The following is a 20,881-nucleotide window of genomic DNA, read 5'->3' as shown; positions in this document are numbered from 1 at the left end:
GTGACACAACAGTTCGGGGTGAGGGTTGTACGACTATGCAGTAAGTCCCAACGGTCACTATAAGTTAGCACGTTGTTCCAATGACGCTAGTTTTCCCATTTCCTTCTAGTGTCTTAAGTCTGCTCATTGTCTGCTCATTTAATCCATTAAAGACATATCAGATTTCAGACTACTGTTCATAACTGAACATCAGACAATCAATTGCCAGCCAAAGCAAACCTGCAGTGGTCACAATATTGCAGATTCAAGGAAGTAACAAAAGAACATGTGCGAGAGTCACCAATCTCTTTTTGATGAACTTACGTACATATATATCAGCAGCTTAATACTACGGTATATGTACTGAGGTTCTTCTGCCTTTCGCTGCACATTTCGTTAATAGTACCATACCACATTGGGATACGATTCACAACTAGAGTACTGTATGTGCCTTCGTTTTAATAAAAAACAAACAATCATTTAGAACCACTACATCCTGTTCTCGCCTACTCGTTTGGATTAATACTCTTAACTTGAACCAGGTCTGTACATCCGCTATGGAATGGAATCGTACATCCAATTTCTGATGAACAATCTTCTTCTTGTTATCGTACAAATACAAAACAAGACATGAAATGTGAATCACTGTGTTAACAGACACGTCTCATTCATCTTGCTAATGGGGAAAGGCAATGTAGCATTATAATCATTGTACTTCACATCACACTGTTTGCTCTATGTATATATGAATATTAAACTGAAAGAAGTTTAACATCACGTCCTCATCCTAATGTCTATACCATACAGCTTGGGATAACATTTGTTGTTATTGTAAAAATGTTAAAGGAAACAAATTTCCCTGGAATCTATAGATATCCAATACATACATATTCAATAGATATCAAATACCGTACACTGTAACTTTAAAGTAGCTTCACTGTTCAATTTTTGATCAAGTAGATTCACAAACATTTTATTTCATTGGTAATTTATTTTGCAATTTTTTATTCACTTGGGCTTCCATGTAGTTGATATACAACAAAATTGACTGGGAGACAAATTTTGGCATTGGACAAATGGAACCATGCAAGCAAATAAACAGAAAACAACATGGTGGTCCTTAGTCTGATCGGTTTGAATCATATTTTGTGTTAGGTGTGTTTGGTACAAATCAGTCAGCACTGAGAGGACGCTACAGTATTGGCTCTGTACTCTGCAGAGCAAGAGTGCTGGACTTGTGTGGGGACATGTAGAGATGGTGAGGCCTGCAGTTGATCTAAAGTACTAACAATTGATCAGTTTAAAAATGTTACTCAGAGTGTTGCACTGTTTGAAGAAGTATTTCAGAATTATTTTAGATTCTTGTGACAAATACAGTAAGTCACATTCACTTTGATGCAATGCAAATCCTTTAGAAGAATGCCAAGGTCCTTCAATATGAACAATAGAAAAGGAAAATAAACTCTTTGATAAAGTTACTGCTGTAACAGCAAAATAGAAAGAATGCTTTCCAATGAACTGCTTCATCGAACCTGAAAGGAAAACAATACTTTCTTAACATATATAGGAAATGCACTTCAAAGTGAAAGCAAATGGCTGGTACTGCACTTAATGTTGCCATGGTAATAACTACTGTACTTTGATATTGAAGGAAAGAACACACAATATCTGTATGAACTTTATCTACACAACCACACTGATTGATCAATATATGCAAATGAGTGAACATAAAGCCAAAATGAGTATATATAGGCAGAGAAACACCCAGCCCAGCACTCGATTTTATTCTCAAGATTAACGTCTGGGTATGATAGAGAAAGCAAAAGAATTGAAAGGAAAATTTGGAAATTGTTAAAGGGATAACAGTCTATAAATTGCCTAATCTTGTGTACAGTAAGAAACAGTTTCTTTTATGTTATCTGTTCAGGTAAATTCTGCCCTTTTTCTGTACCAGTTTGTACAGCAGGTAGGTAAAGTGCAATAACAGAACGGAGACCAGCTATAAACAAAATTTCAGTCCAACACATCACACATTTATAGCAATGAAAACTATCACAAGTCAAACTCAAAAAACTAATTTCAGCAGTATTTTCTGTCCTGACATAAAGGGTAGATTACTGAATAACCCCTACATATCCTCCCCCCCCCCCCCCCTCTAAGATATCTAAGCATATAAGATTAGGAGCATTACTAACCATTTCAGTATAAATCCAATCATCTTTCAATAGCATTTCACAAAGTTGAAGTGATCAAGGAGTTGTAAATGTAAACCTTTGCTGATTGCACAGTTCTGCTAAACTGTTTGATCAATTCTGCAAGGATTTCGGTGTTCTAAAGATACATATTTACTATACATGTAAAGGTACACCATACTTCATACATACGTGTGTACTGTAGTATGTACACCTATAATGCCTCCTTATGACTGAGTATGACATCATCATACTGAGAAACATTCAACATAACTTGGAACTGAATTCAACATTACTATGCAACTAAAAACATCAATGCTATAGATTTTGAGCTCCTGATATATACAAATCTGCATACTCAGGAAGGACTGACAACCTACCCACGTGAGTTTTGAAAAGCTGAGTGCTGTGATCTGCATACATTATAGTCTCGTAGTCAGTGAGTCACAAACTGAAGACTTCCTTCCTTGCTCTATTTACCTACTGTTTTATTTAATACTGTGTTAATACTACTGCTACTTAGTAAATTATTTAATCTGCTTAGGGGTCAAAGAGATTTGCTGAAGCAGGGCAGTGAAAAGAAAAACTGAAACTTGTGATTGCATGCTTGCGAACACTGGTTTCCTGCAAAGGCTTTGAACACTTGTTCGTGAGTGATGTGCTGAGCTACACCGAGGCTGTTTTGTTACAACAAATTTAGAGTATGCTACCTGACAGAGTCAGTACCCCGTCCACAACACTGGCCCTCTCCTGACCTCACCTGTGGCAAATCCTGGAGATGCAAAGAGAAGTACAACACATCTAGGAAGAAATAGCCAAAGAACTTACTTGCAACTTTTAGAAAATTCCGAAGACTTTACGCACTCTACAATATATCCAATTAACAAACTCGCTTGTGCTTCCTGTTCAAGTTGTCACACACAACTGGTCAGAAGCTTTTCCTTCCAAAACAATCAACTAGTTGGACAAGGCGAGGCATGCAGTATACAGTTAGTGTGATGTAAATATGGTATACAACACTGAACAGGAAGCTACCTACTGCCGAATGAAGACTGTATCCGGCTACTTCTCTCCTTTGACGACACGGGTCAGCAACATCCTGTTTAGTGCTGTTCTATTTTTTTTTTTTCAAAACCCACTGATGATCACATATATTATGCAACATCTTACCTGGTAAAGCAGTTGGCAATGTTTGCCAATTTTGCCATAGATATTGTACAGAAAATGCCAAGATTTTATGCACGATACAAAAATATCCAAATAACATATTTGTTTGTGCTTGCTGTTCAAACTGTTGTCATACACAACTGGTCAGGAAATTTTCCTTTCAAAACAATCAACTCATTCGATCACGAGGCAGTGTTCACTAGCATGATGTAACTATGGGTACAATGCCGAAGATGAAGCTAACTTCTGCCTAACAAAGACTAGGTTCCTGGTAACTTCCCTCCCTCAACATCTACTTCAACATCTATATTAATGCTGTGTTATTTTTTCAGACACAGGGATGACCGCATACAGTATGCAACTTCTTTCCTGGTAAAACACTAGCAATGTTTACAAAAATTCATGCTTTGTATATACACATGTAACAGAGGTTGCATATCTACATATGCATTTTGGGGGATATTTTTGTTGATCACATTTTATGCTAGATGCAACCTCTGATCAAAGAAACCTATGGACACTTTCGTGAAGTTATTAGAAATAGGGCTTGTACAGTACATGTTTGTTCATATTTCTGTTGTACAAATAGTCACCAAGACAAACCTAAATAAAGCTAAACAAATAAGAGGCTGAGCTTTCCTACCCTTTTATATCGCACACGTGGTACGACAGGAAAAAAATCGTTGCCGGGCAAAACTACCAACACAACAAACAGCAAAATACAGGGGGGCATTCAGGGGCGTACAGCGGATTTCTAGGGTTTACAGCTTCTTTAAACTTCTTTGGATTTCTGAACTACTGTAGGAGAGGAATGATGTATGTAACTCACATAATACGTACAGTACATATGCAATGAAGGGAGGCGGGTATAAAAGGTCACTCCATAAACACCACTAGGCAAGGGCAGCAGTGACCTTTGCCCGACCTCGACCCAACAGAAATTTCCCTTTCAACCACACTTAGGGAAAATCACATCGGCAACCATGACACAATTTATGGTAAATACATGTCAAACCAGGAATAGCTTCATTATTGTATAATTCATTTTCATCATAAATATTATTTCAAATGCATCTTAGGGGATGTAACTGCATACATGTATCTCAAGCTTTCTGGATTCTTAAAAAAAATTATTTAAACTTTCCAGTAGCTAAGAACAAAGGGAAAACAAGATAGACTCTTAGGAAAGAAACTTTTCTAAAACACAAGGAAAGTAAACAATTAACCAAAAAGGACAGCAAGATATATGTTCAATGTAAATGGTAGAATGATAAATGTAGGTCATATACTAGTACAGCTACTGTATACTGTCCTATAGAGCTTAAAAAATTGAAAACCTGAGAGAGCCAAGGAGAATTTACACTTTATCGCCAGGGTACGATACTTTAGATGCAAACTGAACACGGTTATTTTTCTGAGTAGCCAAGAAAAGTGTAAAATATTGCAAAAATGGTTCACTTTCTCTTGCAAGCTACAACATTGCATTGCATTCAATGAGACTTGCCTGTTAAAAGTATGGCAATGTACAGTACCTACAGTAGCACATTATAAAAACACAATCTGATACTAGAGAAAAAGTGTGTTGTACTGTACATACTTAACTTGTGGGGCAAACAAATGTTCTGTATTAAAGTAAAAGACCTAACTTACTAACTACTGTATGAGCAACCAAATGGTTGTAAGTACAGTCTCATGGTCGGACTTTCGTATAACCAACTCCATTTGGATAATGCATACCTTGCTCAGAATGAAGGAAAGTGTACAAACAATTGTAAACACAAAAGTGTTTTACCAATTCTGTAATAACCTGTAAATGCCGATAACCGATTGTTTCATTGCCCCTACAGTATAATGATTACATAATTAGCAAAACCTAATATATGATAAAACTTACTGGTATATATTTACGAGTGACCCGCTTACCTGTCTCCCCACAACCTTAGCACCTCATTCTACCGTGTCTAGAATGCCCTGGTAACCTTTTAACACTGTACACCCTCACTGACCCTATTGACCTCCTTCATTTTTCTACCCTCAAAGTGTTTCACTGTTGCTAAGGTTGTGGGGAGACAGGTAAGCGGGGAGCGAAGTAAATTACCATATAGTAAAGAAACCTGCACACTAAATGTATAGATGCTTTACAAGAATGGTCATGGGTGTATCTGGTCTGTACAAGGAACCATATGTTACGCCGCATTGCGGGGCAGTGCGACAACTAGCTGTGTACCTAAGGTAGCTTTTGTTTTATGGTCACATTAACTCCGCCTCGAACTGCATTGTATCGTAATTGGGACTGCAAACATTGCAGAATGCTTTTAGGAGTTAAAAATACTTTGACAAGAGATGTCAAGGTGATTGAAACAAATTGTTGCCTGCCCAGCATTTTCTGTACATTCAAGAAAACAAAAAGAATCAGTTCAAAGAGTCAGAACAAGTGCTTTGAAATTTTAGTGATGCCGATTCTTTACTGTTCTGCTGTATAATAAATGGGCCGATCCTGATCCTTTCACCAATTATCAGTAAAATACTGACATAAAAACAACTTGAAACAATATACCACACTGTACAGGTATACACAAAGTCATATGCGATTTAAAGATAGTCACCATGGGCCCATGCACAAATACCAGTTAAATATGCTATTATATATGCTGTATGCCCATGACATCTACCATTAGTGACAATAACAACCAACTTTGGTATAAAAACTATGATAAGGAATTTTCAGTGGAATTTCACAAAACAATGTAACTTGGATCAATCTGATAAAACTTCCTCTCCAGTTGTGCTCAAGCGGTCAAATGTCAAATTAATAAGGAAATCTCAGGGCCTAAGAGGAGGAAATCAGAAACCCTCTGAAAATGAAAAACACCCTGTTTAAAGTAGGTAGTATATTGTAAGATGCATTACTTTTGATACTATCATCCATGTGCAGTGCAAATACATTTCAATATAACATTATAACATTTCGTTTCAATAGTAAGTTACCATTATTCTAATTTAAAGGGAGAGCTGTCCTCTATAACAACAGACATTGCCACCGAAAATGAAGATAGTAACTTGGGATTGTTAAGCTTATGAACCTTCCATCATTACCTACTGTACACTACTATAGAGCAGTTCTAACAGAACTTGTTTATATCACTGGGAAGTTCATTTATAGGACACCAAGACTGATACTAATATATAACTTAAAGGCACAATGAATCATCCTCACCAGAAAATCCTCTTCCTTAATTACCTAGTCATTGTCGGGCTACACCCATTTCACTGCAGATCACAGACAATGACACATTTGCAGCAGACAACTGTAATTTTTCCTACAGTGCAAATAAGGTATGACAAAGGAAACGTTTCACAAATTAATAGTTTATCCAAAACTATTCTGGGCAAAACGTAACTTACTCCAATATTGCTCCTCAAACGACAGGAAATTAATTCACCTTTGGATTGAAGAATTAGCCTAATTTACAGTTTCCTTAAAGTAACGTATACTGTACACACCAGACATCCACACTGTATACACCTGACTCCACAATGCACACACCTGACATCCACACTGTACACACCTGACATCCACATTGTACACACCAGACATCCACACTGTACACGCCAGACATCCACACAGTACACACCAGACATCCACATTGTACACACCTGACATCCACATTGTACACACCAGACATCCACACTGTACACGCCAGACATCCACACAGTACACACCAGACATCCACATTGAACACACCAGACATCCACATTGTACACACCAGACATCCACACAGTACACACCAGACATCCACATTGTACACACCAGACATCCACACTTTACACACCAGACATCCACACTGTACACACCAGACATCGACACTGTACACACCAGACATCCACATTGTACACACCAGACATCCACACAGTACACACCAGACATCCACATTGTACACACCAGACATCCACACAGTACACACCTGACATCCACACAGTACACACCAGACATCCACATTGTACACACCAGACATCCACACTTTACACACCAGACATCCACACTGTACACACCAGACATCCACACTGTACACACCTACATCCACACTGTACACGCCAGACATCCACACAGTACACACCAGACATCCACACAGTACACGCCAGACATCCACACAGTACACACTTGACATCCACACAGTACACACCAGACATCCACATTGTACACACCAGACATCCACACTTTACACACCAGACATCCACACTGTACACACCAGACATCCACACTGTACACACCTACATCCACACAGTACACACCAGACATCCACATTGTACACACCAGACATCCACACTTTACACACCAGACATCCACACTGTACACACCAGACATCCACACTGTACACACCTACATCCACACTGTACACGCCAGACATCCACACAGTACACACCAGACATCCACATTGTACACACCAGACATCCACACTTTACACACCAGACATCCACACTGTACACACCAGACATCCACACTGTACACACCTACATCCACACTGTACACGCCAGACATCCACACAGTACACACCAGACATCCACATTGTACACACCAGACATCCACACTTCACACACCAGACATCCACACTGTACACACCAGACATCCACACTGTACACACCTACATCCACATTGTACACGCCAGACATCCACACAGTACACACCAGACATCCACACAGTACACACCAGACATCCACACAGTACACACCTGACATCCACACAGTACACACCAGACATCCACATTGTACACACCAGACATCCACACTGTACACACCAGACATCCACACTGTACACACCAGACATCCACACTGTACACACCTACATCCACACTGTACACGCCAGACATCCACACAGTACACACCAGACATCCACATTGTACACACCAGACATCCACACTTTACACACCAGACATCCACACTGTACACACCAGACATCCACACTGTACACACCTACATCCACACTGTACACGCCAGACATCCACACAGTACACACCAGACATCCACATTGTACACACCAGACATCCACATTGTACACACCTGACATCCACACAGTACACACCAGACATCAACACTGTACACGCCAGACATCCACACTGTACACGCCAGACATCCACACAGTACACACCTGACATCCACACAGTACACACTCGACATCCACACAGTACACACCAGACATCCACATTGTACACGCCAGACATCCAGCAGGTACACACCTGACATCCACACTGTACACACCTACATCCACACTGTACACACCAGACATCCAGACTATACACCAGACATCCACACTGTACACGCCAGACATCCACACAGTACACACCAGACATCCACATTGTACACACCAGACATCCACACTTCACACACCAGACATCCACACTGTACACGCCAGACATCCACACAGTACACACCTGACATCCACACAGTACACACCAGACATCCACATTGTACACACCAGACATCCACATTGTACACACCAGACATCCACACTTTACACACCAGACATCCACATTGTACACACCAGCAGGGTCTTAGCCAGAAATTTCAAATAGGGTGTCTCATCTGTTACTGAGTGCTCAGGAGACTATCCATCTGGCGCCGAAGGCGCCTGCGCGAGCGCGAAGCCTATAACGGGTGGGGTCCAGGGGCCCGCCTTAGGGCCCCTGGAAGACCAGCCCCTATCAATGGCTTATTTGACACAATTGGGGTTAAAAGTATGCTAAGAAAGCTGTGAAAACACCTAAGCCATCATGATTTTTTGGGGGAATTCAAACATAAAAAGTGCTATAAAACACTAGGTGCAAAAGTGCACCATGAAAACAGCTTATAGTAATTGATATATTACAATTATATATAGCCTACTGTGTATCTAATAAGTATGCCTTTATTCTGTTAATGTCATCCATACAGGGATGAGCCTGGGGTAAAAAAAAATCACTGAACTTTGTAGGTGATACTATACTAACGCCGTTGGCGTCAGCCAGCTTGCAGCGCGACACAGTTATAGGTGGAGTCCATGGGCATGCCTTAGGGCCTGTGGTAGGGTCCATGGGCAACGCCCCGGTTGGGGTACAGGGGTCAAGCCCCCAGAAGCTCTGAGAAATTCGAGGTTTAAAGACAACATTTTGGTGCCTATTTTATAAAGATTTTTAAATTGATTAAAACACTCAAAAGCAAAGTTTCACGCCAAAATATGCACACTGAAGCCACATGCCTAGCCTTTCAATCTTTCAATCATGGCGACCCATACTTAAAATGTTACTGCTCATAAAATGTACACAATAGTCTGTTTTAATCTGGAATAATATTCAGCAGCTACAGCACTACATTTCTCCTCAATTGTCACTTCTCTAATGATACTAAAAATTTTGAAAATCATGGGAAATTTATGAAAATATCGTTGCAATAATGTTGGGAACGTTATGAAAATCCAGAGAAAAATTTGCGGTATAAGCTCCAGTTTGCGTATGCTACAGTGTGTTAGGATAATAGTTTTTGTCCCTCTGCAGGTTGGATATGCATCGATTCGGTAATGAAAAACATGCGAATGACGGATCAAATGATACAGTAACGCTGTTGTTAGAAATTAACGGAAATTGAGAAATGTAAATTTCGGAGGTAGAAAAGAAATCAAGGAAATCCACGAAAAAAGTTCATGTCTTCATATATTACCATGGTAACGATCATACTCAACCCTTTTTCATTCCCCATTGAATGCGGTCACCAGGAGAAATTCTGTGGCGACTATATCAATGTTTTTTCCAAATTCTGGTGGCCCAGAATGAAAATGTGATCGCCACTTCGATATGCTAAATATTAGTACAAAAAAAGGCCTAGGCTCAACATCGAGTAGCACTACTGTCACGGTACTGACTACTAACGTTGAACTTTGAAGCTAGTAGTTAGTACTGATGTCAGTGGCTCGTAGTACATTTTAATTTTAAAATAATAGGCTAATGTATATTATTTTCTAACAAAATGGGTACGGTGAAAAATATCTTACTTTATGTTTTCATGTTCAAATACGTAGGTGTAAGATAAGGTATAAAACCTTCCTCAATAATTTCTAATTGCTTTTGTTTCTTTCATTAACTTGTTAATTACTGTACTTCATATAATTAACATTACTACTAGCTCACACTGCCGCCGCTGATTATGCTTGCTCTCCACGTCTATTGGATCAGACCATATAAATATCCAATTTAGCTCTTAAACAGTTACAACTAGTACTACTATCTTATATGCAGGCCCAGGGTTCGCATTAGCCACTAGATTACGCGATTCGCGCAATTTGATCGCATTTGGAATAAACGATTAGAAAAAAGCCACTTGCGCTGATTATTGTTTTGTTATCCCGTCTATAACCCATAAACATCTCGTAAAATTCCTTGTCAACCTCTCCTTCTATGAAATAAACGATTGAATCAATCATTTCTTCCACATGGTAGCCTAACACCACACTAAGTCAATGGAAAGCTAGCTAAGCCTAACCATCTGTTTCTTCGCTGAATTTGTGACGCAGTTATAAGATATCCATGGCATACTTTCATTATTGCCGTTACGTTCGACAACTTCGACCACATGGTTGCCTAACATCACACTAAGTCAATGGGGGTAATCTAGCCTAGCCGTGTGTTTATTAGCTGAAATTGTGACGCAGTTATAAGATATCAATGGAATACTTTCGTTATTGCTGTTATCTTCGACCACATGGTAGCCTTACACCACACTAACTTGGTCAATGGGAAATCTGCCTAACCATCGGTTTGCAAAAAAAAATCACACTTTGCGTAGGATTCGGGTAATAAATTAGGAACCGGGTTGTACCGCGTCGGGCGGGTACCTTCGTTAATTTTGTAAAGTATTGGTGAAATTTTCAGTTGCAAAAACCGATCGCCACAGTATTATAGGTCTGGCGACTATCGTTAATTTTTCCAGAAATTATCATCCCCAGCCGAGAATGGTCATCGCCAATGCGACCGTAATGAAAAAAGGGTTGATATTCATACTAACTGAGAAGCAAGATGGCTTGTGTTGCATACATCCTATTGTATTGCCTTGAGAAATGATTTCTCGAACCCGCGCAATATCACATTAATATAAATTAATCGGAAATTTCGCGCCATTTTGAAACTAGACAGACTGCATGGTCGTTACTACGACCATGGAGCTATCTGTTTATAGCTCCATGCTACGACGCAAAACTTTTCCCCCCTGCCTTTTCAGGTATATAAGGAAAACATCGCAGGAGCTGTCAATATTAGCTCACACCACAGTGTTTTGACTCTTTCCACAGTACCGTGATACACAACACCTAGCTTGGAAAGAATAAATACAAATACACGGGTATGCGAAAATGATCACGCGACGAAACGATTTTTTCTTAGCTAGCTAGGTGGTTGGCTATTGAGTGTAGGTTTTTATATTGTGTTGTTGACTGGACTGTATTCCAAGCATAAGGAAAGGATCGACTGTCAGGGTTTTTTCAGTGATTATTTCACAGTGTTGTGTCATCATTTTAAACGTGCGGCGCCCGTTGACTGAGCAGTACATACAAATAACTAATAGTTACAGAGCCATTTATTGGCGTCTCAAAAGCCGTCCCACTCAAATTCGGCCGTCTTTCATTTCGATCTAGCCGTCTCAAAGACGGCGAGACGCATTGCTAGCTAAGACCCTGCACACCAGGCATCCACATTGTACACACCAGACATCCACACTTTACACACCAGACATCCACACTGTACACGCCAGACATCCACACAGTACACACCAGACATCCACATTGTACACACCAGACATCCACACTTCACACACCAGACATCCACACTGTACACGCCAGACATCCACACAGTACACACCTGACATCCACACAGTACACACCAGACATCCACATTGTACACGCCAGACATCCACACTGTACACACCAGACATCCACACTGTACACACCAGACATCCACACTGCACACATCCAGCACACCTCCAGCACACCAGACATCCAGCACACCTGACATCCACACTGTACACACCTACATCCACACTGTACACACCAGACATCCAGACTATACACCAGACATCCACACTGTACACACCAGACATCCACACTTCACACACCTGACATCCACACAGTACACACCAGACATCCACATTGTACACACCAGACATCCACACTGTACACACCAGACATCCACACTGTACACACCAGACATCCACACTGCACACACCTGACATCCACACAGTACACACCAGACATCCACATTGTACACACCAGACATCCACACTGTACACACCTACATCCACACTGTACACACCAGACATCCAGACAATAAACCAGACATCCACACAGTACACACCAGACATCCAGACTCTACACACTCTATACACCAGACATGCACACTGTACACACCAGACATCCAGACTCTATACACCAGATATCCACAATGTACACATCTGACATCCACACTCTATACACCAGACATGCACACTGTACACACCAGACATCCCTTATGTACACAGTGCACACCAGATGTCCAGACTGTACACACCAGATACTAACAGTGCACACCAGACATTCTCGCTGTACACATCAAACATGCACACTGGGTACATCAGACATTAGCACAATACACACCAGACTGTATCCAGGCTATACACACCAGACATCCACACAGTACAAACAAGACACTGTACACACCAAACTTGGAAGGGATATAGAATACATGAAACCCCTTCAACACCACCTAGACACAATCAATGTTAATAACTTAGTACCGAACTGAGAAAAGCCTCTACCCTACTTTACTGTACTAGTATAAATAGCTAATTTATGCACGTCTACAATGTGACAAATCTCTATGAAACAGGACAGGACTAGTTCAGACTTTGTGTTCTTATTACTATATAGTTGTTGCAATGTACAATAAGTGCATCGACTTTGTGTGAATTGAACTGTATGAAACTATCAACATAGCATGCACACAAGAAGGTAGAATTTTACATCTATTTGAGTCTTGTACCTGCACTTTATGAACTTTGCTAGCTAACATAGACAAGCATGCTAGTGGAATTCATTGATGCTTTATGCTGCTAAGTACAACCAAAATAGAGATCGCCTTATTTTTTTACTTCCTTTCCACACTTTCTCCTATTTAGGTTCAAGTCTTGTGTAATGCTTCTTATATTAAATAGCATTTTAATTATTAATTAAAATAAACTTGATATTGAAATGATCTTGTTATTTCACTTTAATAGCATTTAGTCTAATTTCTTATTCAGAAGTCTCACATTAAATGCCTTAGGGAGATACATTTTGCAAACAATAATCAACATTTTTCTAGTTCCAGAAAATGTTTATATCGACTAGATCTGGGTCTAACCTACCTAGTTAATCAGTTGTTTAGTGGACTATTTCAAGACAGGCTAGACGGTTGTGAAGAGAAGGGCAAAATAAAAATTTCACATTTTTTTCGGGTAGAATATGTAACAAAATACATGTTTAGGGAGGGAGTAAAATAAGTACAGTTTGCTATTAATATCATCCATTAACGACTAATGATACCGTTTTGACAAGAGGAAATCAAATTTACAGCAGTCATTATCTCCCAAAGTACTGTACTACAGTAACTACTTGCAGCACAACTGCTACTTTCTGGCCAACAAACCTGTAGCAATACTGCACTGTATAGTTCTTAATACATGCGAGTCTAATATTGGGTAAATTGCAATGGTTTAGTGGTTCACTCTTCCCAATAATTTTTTTCCTGTTGGTATATATAGAACATATATGCCTCATAGAGTGAAAAAACAAAAAGGTACAGACGAGGCTGTGATTACTAGAGTAGTTGTGATGCATTTGTAATAAACTGTAACGAACTAAAGGAACTACAAGGGTATATATAGCATAGTTGGCAAAGGACAGTACAGAAACTGAATAAAACCCTAATAACATGGAGTAATCTAGTTGAAAAACTAGTTCTTTCTTAAGAATTACGACACATGCCGTGAGTGATCAGTGTACAGTATCTTCCAATGACAACTGAAATGATTGACACTCCCTGTTACTCCATCCAATTTGCTAGACTCCTTTAACTGTGTACATTTGGTTTCTAAAGTACTGCAAACAAATGTTAAGAATATTAAAGACCTACTATGGAGACTTTTCGATGAACATAAAATCCCACCATTTTGCATGTATGTAATCCTTAACTCACTCCAATTACATTGCTGTAATTAACTTAACCAATTTCGGACGTTAAATACGTGAAAAATGGGAAGACAAGTCAGCTTTTTATGAAACCTGTTTCAGACATTCCTGAAACATTCCGAAGACATCAGGTGACCATGTGACATCACTGTTTGTATACCTCACTCACAACAATACTTTTAGTGTGTAAAGTTGTATACTTGAGCGGTCAAAAACATCAACGATATTACTCCTTTTCCCCCGAAATGCCACAATTCTGTGTTGTTGGAGGTTGCAGTTATACCTCATCCAACAAAAGCATCAGCTTTTTTAGATTTCCGAGTAAAAGAACCGACGTAAAACGCCGCAGACTTTGGATCAATTTTTGAGATCCACGCGGAAAGATTTTTCAGCACCCCGAGTATCTCATGCCCATGAGTCCACATGCATGACCCTGCCTCTGTGTAAGCTGCAAATGTCTCATTCTGCGAAAGTTATATTCTGTCGATAGCTGTGTCGGACCATGGCCGGACATAGCTAATGTGAAATTGACCGTAAACAAGCTCTGGACGTCCTTACATGTAACATTATATCACGCAATTGACAGTATAATATTTACCGTAAGAGATGACCGTGTATATACCGTGCCTATAGGGTAGCATTGTTAGTACATGCATGGAGCTATAGCTCCATGGTACATGTTTGGCTCACAGCATGTGTAAATAGTCATGCTATAGGATTTCATCGCATTTATCTATTTCCTTTGTTGTATTCCAGTATCGTGAGTTCGTGATACATTGTGTTATATTGTCCGTTATGTTTATTCCGGCATCTGCATGGTCCAAGGAGTTGAATAAAAACGATTCTTTGTAGCGATCGGACGTTTTATTTCGTTAGTGACTGTCTTGTGATTGTGGGATGTAACTGGTCAAGGCCTGTTTCAACTAGACCTAACTCTATGGAATTACACAGAGTCACGGTAGTATTTCACCCAGGATTGAACGAGAAACGTGGATTTGGATATTCACTGCTAAATTTTGTTTATTGAAAGGATACTTTTTCTGTGTTTGTACTTTTGGATATTAAAACGAGTAAGTACTATGTTCAGCTGAAGCTTAGTCATGTATGCTACCCTGGTCAATTCGGGTCAGCGTCTTCTCGTAGTTGTTTGATTATGTTTAGTGTCTTTTTGGTAATTCGTTGACAGTAACGTAAGCCATTTTCCCGTCACATATCACGCATGAGGCATCTTTTAGGTCTATTCTTCTGTTCAGTTTACGGTATCTTGCGATCAAATTGTATTACGGGATCGCCAAGCTGCTTGCATGTTCTACAGTATATTGTACCGTACGGACCTATTGACGCTCCGCTATGTAAAAGATGCTTCCATTTGAGTGGAAATTTTGCTAATGAAATAACCAATTTAACTAAAATTTCTGCTTATAATTGTCTTAAAACTAGTTGTTAACCTTCATGTGTTCTTGTTTTAAGCTAACAGCTTTTCAAACGCTCGAAATTGGAAGTCAAAAACAGTACAATTGATCGCTATCTGTGTACAAACAGTGCCTATATCAGCGTTTGATTTTCGCGGTATACAAACAATGACGTCACACGGTGACCAGAGGCTCCTTTGGGTCAATCTCTGTTTTCAGACATTCCAGAGGTTCATGTTATGTGACTACCCAAAATGTCCATTTTCGTGGTCGTTTTTTGATGAGTTATAGTAGGTTTTCGAAGATTATTTTTTACACATGTTGATTATGGGTATGTAAACTCCTAAATTAATGGAAAATCCAAAAAAAAAAATTTGCCTCCATAGTTGGTCTTTAAAACAAGTTAAGTAAAACTCATTTTGGGCCTTAGATAGTGAATGTTCAACTCGCAGTTCATGGAGAGCACTTGAAATGAAGAAGTCAATGAGCATATCATAGATCTAATTTATAAGCAAATATATAAGATTTCATATCAATTCCTTCATTCAAATTTATAAATTATTTCAGTTAATACGACACTTCATGGTATTTCTCTAGATCCTCTTTTTTATCATCTTTTTTATCTCTGAAGACCCTTTGCACTATACAGTAGAGCTAATATGGTACACAGACAAAAAGAAAACAGATCTCACTTCACTTTGTATAATACCACTTCCCCTTCTCTGGAATAGCATGGTATTTCAAATGAACTTCACTTAAGGCAATTGACCGCAAGTGATTGATCTTTTATGTACATTACCTAATGAGTTTGCAAAAATCATTGAGAGCTAAGCTAAGTTCAAAGTTAAGCAATAGTCCTGCATGGACGTGGCGTGTGCTTCATGTACACATCTGACATTCAATATTTAATTCAACGTACCATACAGTAAGTTTTAATATCAGTGTATGTAGCTTCATACTGTAGTTGCTAAAAAACTGTAATATTTCTACTAGATAGCTCATGTGTTCTACTTTTGTCCTTTCAAGCAAGCATGGAATGGAGACAGGAAATTGTATTCTAATAAACTGTGCATGCCACAGGTCCCAACTGTCCCAACAATTACCACTTACTTTGAAACTAAGGGAGTAATCTTGCACAACTGGTACATGTACACTTTAAGTACTGAACTGCAAGACAACAAGGTGAACCACAGGAATGGTCCTGCTCCAAAATGCAAGCACTGTAGTACTTAGAAAAGAAAGCATTCCAAGCCATTTCCCCATTTTCTTAGATATAACGATCCTGATAGATAGTGTACATAGTTTAAACAAACGAGGCCTAAATATCCTCTCCATAGCAGGCTCTTCTGTTTTTAAATTGTATGCTAGCTCTACTCTGAAGTGTAACTAATGTTGTATTCCAGCTGTGTCCTTCTATGTCCAAAAAACAAACTTTGACTGTAAGTACCAGTAACCTTATCAAATCACCTGTCTGTTGAAATATTTCTGCATTTATTCTGTAGCCTGAAAACTGGAAATCAATCACTGATTTCAGATGTGAGTTGTCCAAAATTGTGTTTGGACGACTGCTAATTATAGTCTTCACAATGATAGCCTACAGATAGCATACACTTACTGAGTTGGGCCCATGCTGTTTGCAAACTGCAACAAAATCTTCAAAACTGAGTGGGTACGGACACATGCAATTTTGTTATGCGGTGCACTATTTCCCAAAAAATAAATTTCTTCCAAAACTACAGATGATTGTTTGAAACAAAATATTATAACAATCAAATGTAAGTTCATTGTGATGCTTTGATACAGAGCTAACAACATTTCTGTTTCAGTAACTTGCTACAAGAAAAGTCAATGTTGCATTTCCAAATTTCCAATGATTTCATTGGCCAATAGTCACTTATCCATTGTCTGCAACATTCTTACATCTTCAATGAACAAAGAATGTCGATTAACTGCAACTACTTGAAACATTACTTTTCCACATAGCGCCGATTTTGCTAAATTAAGCTATCGTATGTGTGCACTCGAACATCATAACATTCTAACTTATAACTTAGCAATTCACTACTAGCTAGCCAATGGTAGATATGAGAACAAAGTCAACAAACTAGTAAGCTTTGGTTATTCTGGTCAGTTTTATTAGCCTAGATTAACTTCATACTACCCTCGGCTCACCCAACTTAGGCATAACTTTATATTCATTTGGTATCATGATAAATCAATGATATTTTTTAGATCTGAGAGGCTAGGCTTAGATACTGATGGCATGCATAGGCCTAGGCTAGCCTGGCTGCTGCCACTAACCTGTCATAGAACAGTGTTGATAACATTATACTGATGGGAAATGCAATCAACTTATAAATAAACTTGCTAGTACCTTACAACAGGACTTCATAAAATTTGTGAGCATGTCTTAGGCTGTCTCATGCCATTGAGATCCATACGTAAAAGTTATGGAACATTTTATGGGGCCGAAATTAAATGATGATGGGTTGAAAACTACTCATTTTCTCTACATTTTCTATCTAGACACTAATTTTCTCCATGTGGATTTTTCACATTCATGACGTATGCAGATACAATTTTCACAGATGCTATGTAAGGAAGTTGTGCTATACTGTAGTAGTCTAGGCCTGCATATATGGTACTAGTCTATGGCTGTAATTCCAGCTTCACATTTTGACAGTCATTTTGGAGTTGAATGAATATTAGTATAGGTTACTGTACATCATTTGATTTTTTTTGTGAGCACATTACAGGCCTTTCACTATATGTTTGCTTCCGTAGCACAAACCATTATACTGTTTAACATACTTAAGTCCTTCCTTCTGTCAATATTGTTACAGGAATACTTAGATCTATCTGGAGAAAAGTTAAAACATAAATTCTTCCAAGATAATGTAAGTCTTAAAACAGTCGCACTATTTTCAAAATGTTTGGCTTGAACATTGTGCTAGTAAATCAAGTCATCAAAAATGATTTTTGTCACAATGTTTGGTGCAAGCAAATACGTGAAAATCTCTACTTCATATACAGCAAAAGTAAAGTGCACAAAATTTCTTTCTAAACAAGGTATCTGGGAAGTTATATTCCATAATCTGACATTAAATGTTTATGATCTTAAGTTAGGTGGTGAACTTATGAAGGTGGTGACTTTTCATTCAATTAAGTACTGTGTGTTCATGTTTAAGAATTTTCATTGTTTTCATGACCGTCTGCAGGGATGCAAGTTTTTCTAAGCAGACGCAAACATTTTAAATATATTACTACAAACTAGGCTTATACTGGTTTATGCCATTAATTTGGGACTATCACTGAAACAGCGAAACATAGTATCCATATTAGGTACTTATCTTACTGTAGCAATACACTGCTAGTGTAAAGAACTAACCTACCCACTGGTAGATCTGAGCTAACTACAGCCTAACTTTTGTTATCCTAATCAATTTTACTAGCCTAACTTAACTTTACACTATAGGCTATCCCAAGTAAGGCATAACTTCATATTAATTTGAATATAATGGATCAATTATATCATGGCTTATTCATAGGCTACTGCCAACAACCTGTCAAAGAATAGTTTTGGTAACACTCTCTTACCGCTTTTCAGTCTCGGAAACCTGAATTAGGTCCAATCTACACCTTTTAAGTTTATAGCGATGTGACCTAACTAATCAAATAGTTGGCCAGTGGGGGTGACTAAGTGATAGTTATGTATAGCCGCAACGTAACTAAATAAATTGTACGATAGGCTTACCGTGAGCATGTTCTGTGCTCACGTTGAAGTGACGGAATTACTTTTACTTCCGCAACAACACAGCAAATGAATGACTTTTCACAAAAATGATGGCGCACTCAGAGAAAACTTCATAGGATAAAATAAGGACAACTTATTTTGTATAGATTTCAACGCAAGTGCTAAAAAGAAGTAACTATACTATAAATTATGAGTGAAGATACCATTCAATGCATCATTTATTACCAAATCATATTAAAAATGACAACAGTTTGAGATTATAAAGCAGTTCTTCTTTGAGTTTTGCTGTAGCATGGCGTGGCGTTTTTAGCACATTAAATATCTCTATGGAGGCTGTTACCGCTAATTGTTCTAAATACTTTAACGGAACTTTTGTATGATGACAAGTTGAGGTGAAAGTGAGTTTTTCCACAGTGATTCAACAGCCAATTACTCCACGTGCACATTTGGTACAAAAATACCTTTTAACAGATGTACCCGTAAAACGAGTCTTACTCTTTTCAGAGTTCAGCAACACAAAACCCCTAAAAAACATTGGGATAACCCAGCAGCAGCTCCCAACCTCGGTCGTGAATAATAATTGCACATGATACTAACATTGTCATATGCAGTTAGTCTCGAAGTAAGGGGGAGAAAATACACTATAGCACTTCTTAAAGTTATAATCATTACGCCATACATGCCCCAGTATTGTTATTCTGTACCATTGATCAGTTGATGCAAAAGGGAAGATATGGTACATGTTCGCATATGTTTATGTTCCCGATTGAGTGCAAATTTGCAGTGTTTTTTTTGGGGGGGGGTTGCCGAAGGAGCAAAGTATAGGGTCATCCTTGCAAAATTGGGGACCTTTCAAAATTGTGAGGGGGACCGCGGATTGCAAAGTCGGCAATGACTATACCGCGGATTGCAAAGTCGGTAATTACTATTACGGTTAGATTCGTCCAACACGGTAGTTTACCGTTGTACTCAAAGCCGAAGCTAAATTGAATTAATCAGGTCACACATCCGGAGTCTATGCATGCTAAGTTCTTCAATACCGCGCTCATTACTTCCGGGAAACATTTTATACTGTAATTTTAATGATCATGTGAAAAGAATTTGCGAACATATGAACGATTTTCTGTCAAGTAAGAGACCGATATGCCGGTCAGTG

The 20,881-nt window shown here is 38.8% G+C and overlaps 1 protein-coding gene across 2 annotated transcripts in view; it reads right to left on the bottom strand.

Annotated features, from left to right (window-relative positions):
- Nucleotides 1-19,753, bottom strand: part of LOC139966764 (CDC42 small effector protein 2-like) — a 66,620-nt gene extending 46,867 nt beyond the window's left edge. The window contains exons 1-2 of one of the 2 annotated variants that reach the window (XM_071970105.1): nt 19,569-19,753; nt 2,882-2,972 (exon numbers count right to left, since the gene is read on the bottom strand). The gene's annotated coding sequence lies outside the window, so the exon portion shown is untranslated. The remainder of the gene's footprint in view (nt 1-2,881; nt 2,973-19,568) is intronic. The other variant, XM_071970104.1, reaches the window with a different exon arrangement.
- Nucleotides 19,754-20,881: the final 1,128 nt, after the last annotated feature.

The sequence above is a fragment of the Apostichopus japonicus genome, chromosome 4 (genome assembly GCF_037975245.1).
Source record: "Apostichopus japonicus isolate 1M-3 chromosome 4, ASM3797524v1, whole genome shotgun sequence".
NCBI lineage: Eukaryota > Metazoa > Echinodermata > Holothuroidea > Aspidochirotida > Stichopodidae > Apostichopus > Apostichopus japonicus.
This window is presented reverse-complemented; position numbering and strand designations above follow the sequence as displayed.